At 37.3% G+C, this 14,119-nt stretch overlaps 1 protein-coding gene and 2 non-coding genes across 3 annotated transcripts in view; 1 reads left to right on the top strand and 2 right to left on the bottom strand.

The window, feature by feature from the left end:
- The first annotated feature begins 2,658 nt into the window (after nt 1-2,658).
- The window catches only part of LOC106646158 (uncharacterized), a 46,092-nt gene continuing 34,631 nt past the window's right edge, over nt 2,659-14,119 (top strand). Inside the window, exon 1 of the mRNA XM_089588915.1 lies at nt 2,659-2,895. The gene's annotated coding sequence lies outside the window, so the exon portion shown is untranslated. The remainder of the gene's footprint in view (nt 2,896-14,119) is intronic.
- On the bottom strand, nt 6,732-6,803 carry TRNAG-ACC (transfer RNA glycine (anticodon ACC)). The gene has a single exon. It is a non-coding gene; the product is annotated as a tRNA-Gly (tRNA).
- On the bottom strand, nt 8,587-8,658 carry TRNAG-UCC (transfer RNA glycine (anticodon UCC)). The gene has a single exon. It is a non-coding gene; the product is annotated as a tRNA-Gly (tRNA).

Here is a 14,119-nt window from a genome sequence, read left to right as displayed (position 1 = left end):
TCCAGTCCAGATTCCAGAACCAAGGGATTGCGAAACGTTCCGATTCACATGACCGTTCCATATCAGCTATCAAAATTTAAATTGGCGTATTCATAATTTGTACGTGAGCATATTTTCATATAAAAAGTGGGTAACGGTAAAAAATGGGAAACGTGCAGGAATACATCCTTGTACATTTATAAATACGATAACTGGCCGACGTGACCTGAAATGAACGATGGAACCATAAAACGCACCCTCACTTACGTCTGCGTCGTCCGACCACATCAGCTATTCAGTTTATTTTCTCTTGTTTCCCTTGTAAGGTGCAGTATTTTTGAGCAAAGTTAATTAAATTTGCTGTCTACGCATGTACTACAATTATCTAGTTTTTCAAGCTTGTCAGGGATAAATTCTCCGGAGTCTGGTGGCCACAAGCAACTATCTAGAAATGGCCTAAAGTCAGATTATTTTTTAGTGCTTTACCTACTTACGAGCCGATTAGGTGACCGTAACAGATCATACATGCTCAAAATGAATCGATTTCGTTTAATTAATTGGTGGGCATATACGGACGCTTCTTCTTTTATTATCTTACACAATGCAAATAAGTTCAAGAATAATAACATACGTTGATAAAGATCTTGAATAAGTGAGTACTAATCGTTGAAAAAAAAAATTTCTTACGATCAAGAAAATCTTTATTAGAATAGTTGCATGCAAATAGTTTAAAAAAAATAAGATCTCACATTGAGAAAACATTTGTTTTAAATATTCTGAAATATTCTGAGTGTGAGAAAATATTATCTTCTTTCAAGAAAATGTATACTTGAAACTGTTCTAGTAAATATTTTCTTGATTTTAAGAAATTTTTTCTCTCGGTATCCAGAGCAAATTGTGGTAGTAAGAATATTCACTTAGAATCAATTTTTGATATGTATAATTTTTTTTTTTTTTTTATATTGACAGTGACAGTGAAAAACAACCTTTCGTTGATTTTTTCATCCTAATAATATAAAATTTCATACTCCACGTTATTATTACTAGTATGGTGGGGCCGTTTAATTGTTTTTCTGCAGTATGCTGTAGTGCATCCATCACGAACTGACAACGGCGCTTTTAAGAATCATTTATAGCGTGAAAAAATCAGTTAGTAGTTGAGAATAAAAAAAGTTTGTGTGTGTTTGTGTAATTAGTCATACATATGGGTTTCATCAATAAATTTGTTAGTTCGTAGCTTTAAAATTTTGTTTTAATTGCCTTCGTGATGATAGTTCAAAAGATAAATTTTATTTGTACCGTCGACCTTGATTTTTTTACTTTAAAACGGTTGTTCATTGTTTAGTTAAATGAATTTCATGGATTTTCTCATCGTATATAATAAAATATAATATGCGATGGAAAGCTTTTGGTCGTTCTGTAATTAAATCGAAAATATTTTTTTGATTTATCAATTTGAAACCGAATACGTGTATCAATGAAACTTTTACTAGATATTTTTGACAGTAAGTAACTATTTCGTTTTAAAAAAAATTTTAAATTATTTCACTGTAAATATTTTTCATTGGTATCATAGCATAGTTAGAGTGCTGCAGATATTTTATATATCTCTGAGCGACACTTTTAAAAAACAAATGCATCAACACATAATTTTTATCCCCAGACAGAAATTATTTTAAGAATACCAGTACAATACCTACTCTAGTTTAGTCTCGCCTCAAAAGTCATCAAAGGAAAAGTTGAGCAATAAATTTAGGAATATTTACTTCTAAGAAAAAAAAACGAACGAAAAAAAAATTGAAATTAATTTTTTTTTTTTATATCCATATAACAATTGCCATAAATGGCCCCTTAGAATCGGTCAAGCAAATTAATTCAGCAAAGTCGAGTAACAATTGTTTATTTGAAATTGACGGAAAAAAACTCTGAATTAATCAAAACGATCCCCGAGGCTCCAAAATTCCAATGAAATAAAAAAATAACGATTCAAATAACCCGAAAAGAAAAAAATGGCACTCTGTTGAATTCACATCGACTCCGCGGCACAGTGATTCAAAATTGCTTTTTGGTACATAGGTATATATACGAAGGTACACGCAGATATCACCCCAACATTTGCAACCGAGACAGTGCAGCCTGGGAGAGAAAGAGAGAGGTCCGAAGAAAAGAGAAAGAGAAGGGAATTAACGTGTCGTACCGGCTTGGTTACTTATAAATACATGTATATATAGAGAGAGAGACTTGGTCAAAGTAAAATAAAAAGAAAAAAGGGTTGCTGGAGCGTAGGTGGGGGAGAAAAGGAGAGGAGAGAAGCGCGGGACTCTCGGGCGAAAGGAGTAAGTATATAGTCGGCCGCGAGACTCTCTCGTGCACTTCACCAACACACGGACACCCATTTGCGTGTACTTTGTGTGTGCATGAGACATATACACACATATTTGTGCGCGCCGTAATCAAAGAGAGGAGGACTGGAGGAGGAGAGAGGCTGGCCCGCTGGTTATACTATGGTAGCAGATGGTAGTCCGGCAGTGCGCGCTGTACTGCGGATGCACGACTTCGGGTGGCGGTATAGCGCTCCTGTGTTCTTCCTCTTGTCGTCCCGAGAGAAGATAAATCTCTTGAGGATGTTGTTCTTTATATTTTTGTGTTTGTAATGTTGTTGTGTTTGTCGTCGTTGAGATCGGATGAGAAAATCGGTAAAAATCGGTACCGGTAACCGGTAAGAAACAGCATAACAAGTGAAAATCCTTCGGTGGTCTGGTTGGTGATTTGTTCGTTTGAAAATTTTGTTGTTGTTGTTGTTAAGTACTGTGAATTTTTTTTTCGTTCACCACACGAAGAAAGCATGTAGTTGTCACCTGATGAACTTACGAACACGAGGGTGCACCGGGAAGTTTTGAGAGAAACGCCAATGCGGTACGTGTGTCTGCACTTTATTAGTTTATCACTATACGTCACACATCTGCATGTAAATAACGTACGCCTAAATAAAATACATATCAGGGTAACATCGTACGTGGAGGTTGAGCGCATCTTCGTTTTTGTTTACTTTTTTTTTTTTTTTTTTTTTTCTTACCCTCCGCGGCAAATTCTATTAACTGGATTTGTGTTCACGTATTCCTAATGGGTAGAGATTTTGTGCACGTGTGTGTGTGTATTCAAGCGGGCAAATTATACCTGTATGCATATGATATACACACATCCGCGCTCACCAATCTCACCATCCCCTTTTAGCCGGCAGCAAATTTAATTAAAGTGTTATGAGGCGCGAGAGTCGTTTCCTCGTCTTCTCTGCTTTTGTACTTAACGTGTGTGTGTATGTGAGCGTGTCCGTGTCAGCAAGGGACTCGACATTGACACACATATTGCACCGGTTTTGCCATTTTTCTCTCTGTTTTCTTCTGTACTTTTTTTTTTCTCCTTCATTCCAGTATCCCTTTAGAAAGCCGATCGCTGCTGCTGTGACCTTTTTTACACCAAATACATGTGTTTATTATCTTAATTTCCGTAATAGGATAATGATTCGAAGGTTGTGCACTTACATTTTTTTTTTTTTTTTTTCATCGACGTGCTTCGGTGTGCTCAACAGTGTACCCGATAGTTAACAGAGAAGGTGTTCGCAATTTGTTACATGTTGGGGTATAGTTTTTCCTACCGATTTCACACCGATTCATCACAATTTATTTGTCCGCGCTAGAAAAAGTGTCCCATTATCGATTGTTGTCCCACATTGGATTTCAATCAATATATTATGACAGCACGTGTATGCGATCGCCACAAAAGATAAATCGTTATAGCATTTTTTCACCCTGCCCCTCGCACCGTGATGGTTACAAATGGTTGTTCCATTCATTATTACCTGGATCGGCCATTTGTTACATACGGTCCAACAACTGGAAAGAACTCGAATATACATGTGCGAAGAAACGCACTCCGAACAAGTGTGAAGATCGGTAGAAGTGTCCGTCATTTATAGATGTACCCAACAGGTTTCACACTACTTTACCTCTCGCTCGAAAAATCGGTCCACACCGGACACAGTGTGATCTTACGCGATACCGATCTTCCGATCGTTTACGTATACAGGCCAACGCAAAGCCTTCGGAAACACCCAAAAATAACCCACAACAAGATAGAGAGAGAAAGAAAAAAACAACGAAGAGCTACAAAGAAAATAAAAAAAAAAAAAAAAGAACGAGCGTCACACAAAGTGTACCGTGAAGTTTGCGACCTCGCAAACGGCCTAACTATATATATGTGCCGCGAGAGCCGCCGCCGCATCTTCCAGAGAGAGCCGCTCTTTCTCCACCGCTCGAATATTTTCAACTTAAGCGCGGATAAAATCCGGAACGTAACGGGTCCTTCCTCTCCTCTACCGACGGCCCCCTTTCTTCTCTCTCTCTCTCTCTCTCTTACGTGCGCTACGTGTACCCGTATACTCGAAAACAACAAACTCGGTGGATCTAAAAAAAAAAAAAAAAAAAAAAAAAAAATCGCGGCAATCGCGAGTGATCGGCGTAACCCGCTGGGGTATATATGTATATATGGTGGTGTGCGCCCATATACGTATACGATGTATTCGTGGATAAAATGGAGAGAATAGATCGCGAGCGCGAGGAATGTGCAGGGGACCTTTTCCCTCCCTGTACATACCCCTTTACTTTTATACAGTGCGAGAAATGTATCGGGCGACACGGCAATGTATACACACATACTCGCGTGATGCTCGGCTTTTTGGTGTATACAATAATAATAGTATATTATATACGTCTGTAATGTCGCTTCGAGGCGCGCATTGACTACGGGAAAAACGAAAACCCATACCTCCGCGGTGCAGCGGCTCGATCGCTCTCACGTTCGCTTATTCGTATGCCGATGCTGTTTGGCCCCGACAGCCCGCGAGACGCATAGGTATGGAAATTAACTATATATTTTTGTGCTCTCCCTTCCGCACCTCTTGTACCGATGAGAGTTATTTTTTTTTTTTTTTCCGTTTACGATTATACTGCGATGATCGGTATCCACTTGATGACGATTTTTTTTTTTTTTTCGTGATTGAAGCGCGTGATTAACACGTTGGATCAAGAACATTTCCTGCTAAAGTAATTGGTCACCGAAAATAATTTGTTTTCTAGTTTGCCGATATGAAAAATGGTTGCACTTTGATATTTTTTGATGAAAAATTTGGTTGTCCCTTGAAAACCTGATGCCTTTAGTCGCGAATCGTTGAAAAAAAATTTGTTTTTGTCCACAAAATAATTCTTTTTTCGTATAGCAACAAATCGGATTATTTTATGAAATAAATTGATCCAAAAATAAAGGTATTTTGTACATCACGTCCACAGGACAGCACGATATACAATTAATAATCATCTTTCGCACAAGAAATTAATCAAGATTCATTAACTCGTCCTTGTTACCATATATATTTATCAGGTAAAATTATTTATGAAAAAAAAAAAAAAAAAAAAAAAAAAAAAACAACTACCAATTCGCGAATACACTTGCTCATGCATGATATATATGCGTAAACCCGTATATTAATCCGTCGCATCGGTTGATACCGTTGCATTCCCAATATATAGGCCACGTGCTCCGCGGCAGATACGTAACGTTAACGCCTCGGTCTCCCATAGACTATCTGGCGACTGATAAATATCTCCGTGTTCCGTAAGAGTCGCTCTTTCATTCTCTTTTTATGTTTGAGCTAAGGCATCGAGTGGTTTCTCCAGTCGCGGTGTGGTAAATGAATTATTGTAGATGTTTAAAAGAAAATAAAATTAAAAAAAGCCTCCCAAGTATATAGGAGCAAGGAACTCGGCGCGTCGCGAGAGAATTCCAGGTCAGAAAACGCGTCCGCTCACTCGGCTGTGTTTCCTTGTTCTTCTTTTTCTCGTCCTTTTCTCCGTGTGTCGGTCTCGCGAGCTCCGTTTCCTCACTCCGAGCTGTACAGTAGGTATATATATAAGTAGTCGTCATCCAATTATGTCACTTTTAAAATCATCATCGAGTTGGTGCTTATATGGGGCAAACAGGTTGGCGATATATTTCATCTTACGCGTGTGTCTTTTTATCATACCTTTTTTATGACGAATACATTTTTTTTCTTCTCATTGTTGTTTTTGATGAATATTTGTATTTTGCCAACTTTAATTAATAATCATTTTTTACGTTTGTACTATTAAGTGCTTTAGAATGATGGATGAAATGTCTGGAAAAAAACAATGGTGTATAAAAAAATTGCATACTTATACTCTAAATTATTAATTGTTTGAAAACGTTTTTATATTGTCAACACATTTGCATTTTTTATTTGCCATCGAATATTTGAAATTAAAATTTTAGTAAAATTTTGGTCAATGAACCACGATAAATAAAAAAATTTTAATAAAAAAAAAAAAGCACATGAGTAAATATTTAAATTAATGTTACTTTAATTAATTTTTTTGTGGCAAGTATCACTTTATTAAAGTACTGATTAAAGTATGTTACATTTTATTAAATAATATTCTCGTCAATAATAAATTAGTTCACGTCATAAGATATATTACCATTAAAAAAAACGAATTTGTTTCTTTTTTATTTAATAAAAGTCTTTTAATGCCATCGATTGAAAATAATGTGCCTAGTTTAAGTAATGTATAATTTTAATGAGAAAGTGAATATTAAATAAATGCTAAGTAGAAAAAAAAGTTTTTAATACAATTTTTTAATTAAATGATTATCAAAAAAAAAAAGGCACCGTAAAAGCCTGCGATGGCCGGGAATCGAACCCGGATCGATTACTTGGTAGGCAACCATGATAACCTTTACACCACCATCGCCCATATAATGGGTTATAAAGGGCATAATTGAGTATAAGTGGCAAAGTAGTTTGAGATAAAGTAGTTTTTGTAACTGTAATATATTTGCATGTAGACCCGCTGGATTAAAATATTTGCAAAGTGATCATTCATAGTGGCTAAACCAGGGGAAAAAATTAAAATTTTTACTAAAAGCTTTAATCAAAAATGTATCAGCTTTTCTGCATATGAAATTGTGCTCAAAGGTACGCTTCTCTTTTCAATAAAATAACGGAATAGTGTAGTGAATGCATTAACTGCAAATTTGATCGATAATTATATTTCACGACCAAAATATTCGTGGTAAAAATTTAACGTGTGACATCGATTTATCAAACGCTTTTCGAAGTCACGATTTATGTGGCATTAATGCGATCAAACAATAACGGATGCTCCTAAATGTTGAAATAATTTTTATTACATGTCATCAGTCAAAACAGGTGGTGGAAATCACTTTCTACTATAACATAAGAGTACTATATCCTTTGGCTACACTATATTATCTGGTAATCAATATTGTAATGCAATATTGTACAAGTACATGAACAGATATCAGTTTAATATATTGTCCTTAGGTTACATGTATTTATTATTCAGATGTGCCATATTAAATATAAATATGTGTATACAGAAAAACCTCATGGGGGCAAGCAAAAAAAGTGGTCATTCGGATTTCGACTCCCCAGGGCTCCAGATTAGAGAGCAAACACTCTGATTTTTTTATAACAATTTTTATTAAAGTATTTGTTCATAATATTTTTTATAGATCCAATATGTATAAATATATACAAATTATTAACAGGCAACCTCTATCACCTTGATACTTGTATATTTGATTCTCATAAGGACTCTTTACACAAATTGATATGTTGTTATAAACACTGACCTTACATGTGTACAAGAGTACGGTAAACACGTGTTGTTGTACAGAAGATATATTTTTCTTCTCTAAATTTTCTTTTCTTCTTTTTAAGTTTAGGTTGAAAACGTTTAAAATCATTGAAAAAAATATATTTTATTATACGTTCGTAAGAGGATTGTATGTTAACTTAAAAATATGTAATCTGTAGCAACATTTTTTGAAAGTTTCGTATTTTAGTGGACTAAGGTAAAAGTATGAAAGCTCATATTATGAAAACTCAAGATTAAATAATCATGAAAATTCTAATAATAAAAATAAAATATACTGAAGAATCTCTATAATACTACCGTATCAAATTAACAAAAATAGTAAACAATTTCAAACATTATTATATTGAAAAATATATTATTACGAATCCGGTTTTCATAATACGGACAGTTTGAAACATAACCTGCAATATGTGATGTTCCTATTTATGAAACGCACGAGCCCATTTAATTAACATGTAAATTTCATAATTGGGACTTGTGTCTCATAAATATGGACACAACTTTTTAGCTATTCCATAGTTATGGACATTTTGATCGTGTCAATATTTGCTTTTAAATTATTTTTTTACATCTAAATTTCATTTCAAAAATGTCAATTTGTTCAGAAGAGCATAGCGCTTCTATTAAAACCAAATGACTATTTTTTTATTTAATATTGGTCGATCATACGTAACAATCGAAATTTGTATCCATAATACGTACTTTTACCTTGTGTAGTGGTGTTCGTATTTAAGTATTATCAAAGTGAGTATGGAAGATCGATTTCTTTAACGAAAGAAATAAATACTTAACAATTGTTATAAATAAAAATTTAAAAAATTGAAGTTTTGCTAATAAAAAAAACAAAAATACATGCGATGGCCGGGAATCGAACCCGGATCAACTGCTTGGAAGGCAACTATGCTGACCATTACACCACCATCGCACATGAGCGCACTGCCTTTCACCACCTTGCATCAATATTAAATTTAAATCAAAGCCTCGTGCATACATCTATCTGGTGAATGTAAGGAGCGGATGCTGTGCGACTGTGATGCCTGATTTTAGAGGCGTCTTTTGAATTTGTAATCGATTTTTTGGTGTTTTTGTTTTTAATGCTTAACGTTTTTTTATTTTTAAAATTATAACAAAAGAAACTGTTCTCTATATAGGTAAAAAAAAAAAAAGAAAATAAATAAATTAATAAGACTAAAAAGAAAAAGAATGATCTCCTTTCCAAAACAAATATCTGAAACTGATGTAACTAAAATTCCTAATTACGTTACAATGAAAAAGAAGAAAAAAAAATTATTGATACAATTTCCTCTTGTATTTCCTCTTTCGTATCGCGCACTCGTAGACCCGCGCCAGCTTTTAATGACGATTATCTGTCAGTTTATCAAAAGAAACAGAACCAATTATTATCAATGCCGTAAGTTTTCTTATCAAGATGCCCATGTTGAGTCTTATTAAATGATGATAATATTACGTTACAGTGAAACGAATTATGTAACACCGATCCATTTTAAACCCAAGTATTCAATTATAGATTCTGCAGCGTACTATTACTTTTATAAATATTAATAGTGGAATTTCAATAATGGTTTATACTCAATTATTTCGTCTTTTGATTCGCATACAATTTATATAAACAAGGCTAAATTTGGACGAATTTCTTGCACGTGTAAATTCATAAATTGGGATAATTAAAGTTAAAAAAAAGTACACTGTCTGATAGCGAAAATGTTCACTATTTGCTTGGTAAACAAAATTGTTGATTTCGTATTCCAATCGGTACCATTTAGTAGTCCTACACCGGTGTTCTATAATAAGACATCTTAATCCAATGAAAGTTAATTGGTGCATCCCATAAATACTATGTTGGGTGTCACTAACAAAAAAAAAAAAAAAAAAAATATAGCTACAGCTTACAAGTGATTCAATTAGTAAAACTTTAACTAAAGTAGTGGACATTAATGTAATTTAAAATTCATTCCGGCGTTAAAAGAAAAAAAAACACACATGGCAGTAGCGTGGACAGCTGTCAAGCGCGGTCGAAGGTTCCAGCTGTTGGAAAAGCCGAAAAAAATGTATCAGCTCGGGCGAGGTAGATTTTTGTGTAAAAAAAAATCTCAACGAGCGTGTAGAGATGCACGGAGAGTCGCGTGTAATCCAGTCCTATTAGCATAATAACGGAAAGAGTCACCATGTATATACTCGCACACACGAGACGAGGAGGTACATATATGTTGGTGTCACTTGTATGTATGTATATATATATACGTGAAATTAAAAAAAAGAGGAATAAGAGATCTGGTAAATAAAAACCGAGTCGGTGCTGACCGTATATTACCACCAGCCGGCGGCGCTTCCCAGGCCTCTCCCCTTATGTCACGGAACACACACGGTTCCCGCTCCCACGTGGGCTTCTTCATCTCTCGTATCGAGTTTCGATGTGTTTGTCTCGTTCGATTTTTCTATCACGTATTTCAGGATCATCTTTTTTTTTTGCCGTAGTTCGGAATGTTTAATTGTTTTAACTAAAAGAGTTTAACGATGTGCCGGGCAGATTGGCATCACTGTATTTGTGGTAGAGCATTTTAAAAATTGGACTACAAAAGTAAAAAATCGGACGAGCGTCAATGAAACAAAAAAAAAAAAAAAAAAAAAAAAAGGTTTTCCAAACGATACCGACCCCCTCGATAATTACGTCGTTTAAATCCACTCAATCACCCAACTCCTACTCTTTCCAGGGCGTGTAAACTTGACTAATGGAAAAAAAAAGTTCCCACCTAAAAGCGCAAAAGCCTGGAATTTCTCGCACCAACCTGTACTTTCGACGTCATTCTTCATCTCTCGCGAGCGAAACCAACTGACAGACGGCTGACGGCTTTCCCATTACCGATTCGAAAAAATCGCGTATTCACACGCACACGGACATCGCCAAGTGCAGTTCACCCCGAAACCTGGTCACTCGCGGGGAGCAACGAAAAACGAAGGAAAATAAATGTATAAGGAATCCAAAAAGTTTTTTGCGACTCCCCCCCTCCCTCACACACACACACAGAAAGAAAGACAGGAGCTCTAGAAACGAGGTGTACAGCGCGGTAAGAGGACGACGGCCGCAATTTGCGGTGCAAGGGGCAAAAAAAGCAGCTCGCTGCCGGGGTAAAAATGAGCAAACAAGCGAGAGACAGAAGCCAACTCGTTCGGCCTTTCACGACTAAAGATACATGTGTATATGGGATCATTCACCGCTCGCTCATTCCCAGCGTTGCGCGCAAAAGCCCGTTTTCAGTCCAGGAATGCCGAAACGCGTCGATACGTATTCCCCCTCGGGGCCAAACCTATATACACACAAGTTTTCGGGGTCCACACCCTCTCCGGACCCGTATATACGCGCATCTTCTTCTTCTTCTTCTTTTTTTTTTTTTTCTTCCTTCGCATGCATTATAGTATAAACAAGCATCACCCGCGTCGTCCCCACCTCGGGCTGTTTCCCACAAGCGAGAGCGAAAGCCAATAGACGCGGTGTGGCGCATCGGGAGGGGAAAAAAAAGTGCAAGCGAGTCGAAGCGCTGGGCCGATCCGATTTCGATTGCCGATCGAGGGAAGAGAGAGGGACTTTTTATTTGCCAATCAAAGATGCCGTTTGAATGTTATCTCTGATGCCGAAAAAAAAGAGCGCAACTGTCGGGGCTTCTTCCCCCCCCCCCCCGATGTGCAGGTACAAAGTAACCCCGTATCTATGCCGTTTGCTTCGGATGGAGCTTCTCCGAGCTCTGATCACTGTTTTCGTGTTTATGCATACGTACGAATCGTTACGATGATCGGTATGTATATACCTACGCGGCTGCGCTTATTCAAATTTCAAATATTCGAAGCTGCGGGCGGTTTTTCTGATTCGGTAGTTACATTTCTCATTCAAACGACCAGCCGAACGTATATACTTGATTGGCTTTTTGAAATTCAAGAGCCGATCGAATTTTAAATTTCGAAATTTCATCTTTTCAAGATACCCCCATAGTCGATCGCAAGGCGCATGATTCACTTATTGTGCCCAAGATCGATATGAGTATATTTTGCCTTTCGTCGCCGTAAGTATACGTTGCACAACGCGGGCACGCTTCGTAAGCCCGATAAGCCATTGAAAAATGGCGATCAGCTGGATATCGATCGATCACCGCACAGTGTGGTATACAAGTACAGACACAACCGATTCGTCATAATCCGGGGGTAGCGCGGATCAATGCCTCGTTTTCCGTGTACTAAATCAAAGCGTCTTCTCTTTGAACCAAAGTGAGTCGAACGACGGTGGAAAATCGATTTCTAATCGCCCGGCGAATCTGCAATTTGCCGGGACTCTCATTTCTCAGGCGCCGATCGCACCAATAGATACACACACGGGTATACACATAAGGTCGGCGTACACATCACATTAAGCAGCACAAGCGCGTACATTGATGGGTGTATTTTATTTTAGAAAGTAGTTCGCGAATTAGAGATGATTGCGCGAGTACCGGTTATTTTTTTTTTTTTCTTTTCCACGAGATCGGTACTCACAGTGAAGGTGAACGTTTGGCCGTTTCATTCGCCCCCCCCTCCCCCACTGATATATATTGATTTTACGAGTGCGGTAATCTGGATTGGAAGGAAATCACATGAGTCAGCTTTTCAGCCAGTATTTAAGCCATACCGATCTTCGCCGGTAAAAAAGCTTCGGATTATCAGTGAAAATTTTAACGTTTTTTCATATATTACACCGGGGGGCAACCGTAGATCCTCCGAACGCGCATGTAGTTTGTTTGTATACAGTTTCAAAAGATTAATGTCACGCGCCAAGGAGCTCCGGTGTCGCGTTAGTTCGACATAAGTATAATAATTAATCACGACGTCTCATGTGCTTCGCTCCGTTCCAAGTAGCTCTATCAACTCCAGTGAAACATACGCGCTCGGATAAATACCAAAACCTGCCGTCCAACGAAATCATTAATTTCAATGTTTGATGTAGAAGAGCACCACGAAAGAAACTCTCGTTGGCGCAAAATTACACGATACCTCTATATATACTCTATATACCGATCCATCGGAAACAAAAATCCAACGCAAGGAGATTGCGCTTATTTTGCATCTCTCGAAAATGAAAAACAAAAATTGTAAGCCCCACTCCGATAATCTTATCACCCACGGTAAACCCAATGACGGACAAGCATGTACTGTAAGCTTCAAACGAGAAACCCCCCCCCCCCGCATATTTTCCAGTTTCCTTATGACTCGTGACACGGGCACCCGAGAGTATTAGAGATGGGAGATACAGCTCGTATATCCTACACAGAGATGGGACGTTTGCCGGGATACGTGCAGCTGGCCCAGTTTGCGGTAATAGCGGGGGTATACGGTCCGCGTCCTCGATGCGAGTGCATTTACATCCCGACGTGTTCAACGCTATGTCTGATGGACGTGTGTACGGAGAGAGAGAGAGATAGCTACCGGCTCGTTCGTCGTTTAATCCTCGGAGTTGCGCAAAAAAGGGGACTAACTAGTGGGACTCTCTCTGCACCACTGGGTTTCATTTTTTTTTCTCTTTTTTTTTGCAATTTTAATTTCGCTGCGGTGGCAGTCACGAGGCAAATACATGCGAGCCGACGCGATGAGCGCTCGCGAACATCGGCGGATGATTTGTTGTGTCGATTGAGCGTGACAAATCGTCGCGATTCGCTGGACTGATGGATTGGATACCCTCGTTTCGGTACAATGATTTATTTTTTAGCTCAGGGTTGGTTTATTTTATTCGTTAATTGCATTATAGATATATGTATAGTTTGAAATTTGATTGATGACTTTTGTCGAGGAGCGTCGAACGTGTTATTTTTGGGACAGGGAAAGTTTCTAATATAATGTGAAGGTATATAAGTATGTTATATATTTACTTGACGTGTATACGTGGGGGTGTCAATTTTATCAAGTTTTTCACCTAAGTCAAGGAACAGTTGCTATCCGCTTGATTTTTTTTCCAACTTTGTAAGCACACGTTGAACAAATGTTAGCCTTCAACTGACTAGCTTACTAATTTGAAATCACAATCAAAACACTCTGTGTATGATTTTTTTCTTTGGTTGTAGATTAATCAGTCGATCGTGATTTGTATTTAAAGGCTTGGTCTCTTTCAAAAATTAAGTCACGCAGATATCCATACACTAATGTTTTATTAGCTATACAAGCATCCAACCTTTACCTCTCCACTTTGATTTACCACTCAAACTTTTATCGTTATTGTATTTTGTCATAAAAATAGCCAAGTACCGTGATCCACGACTTTCATTTAAACAATTCGAATGAAATAAAAAAAGAAATAGAGATAACATAAAGCTACAAGTTTTTTCTATGGCACATTGCAAAGTAACAAA

Source organism: Copidosoma floridanum, unplaced genomic scaffold (genome assembly GCF_036245765.1).
Source record: "Copidosoma floridanum isolate Cflo_tuat_1 unplaced genomic scaffold, Cflo_Japanese_pri ptg000007l, whole genome shotgun sequence".
Lineage (NCBI taxonomy): Eukaryota > Metazoa > Arthropoda > Insecta > Hymenoptera > Encyrtidae > Copidosoma > Copidosoma floridanum.
This window is presented reverse-complemented; position numbering and strand designations above follow the sequence as displayed.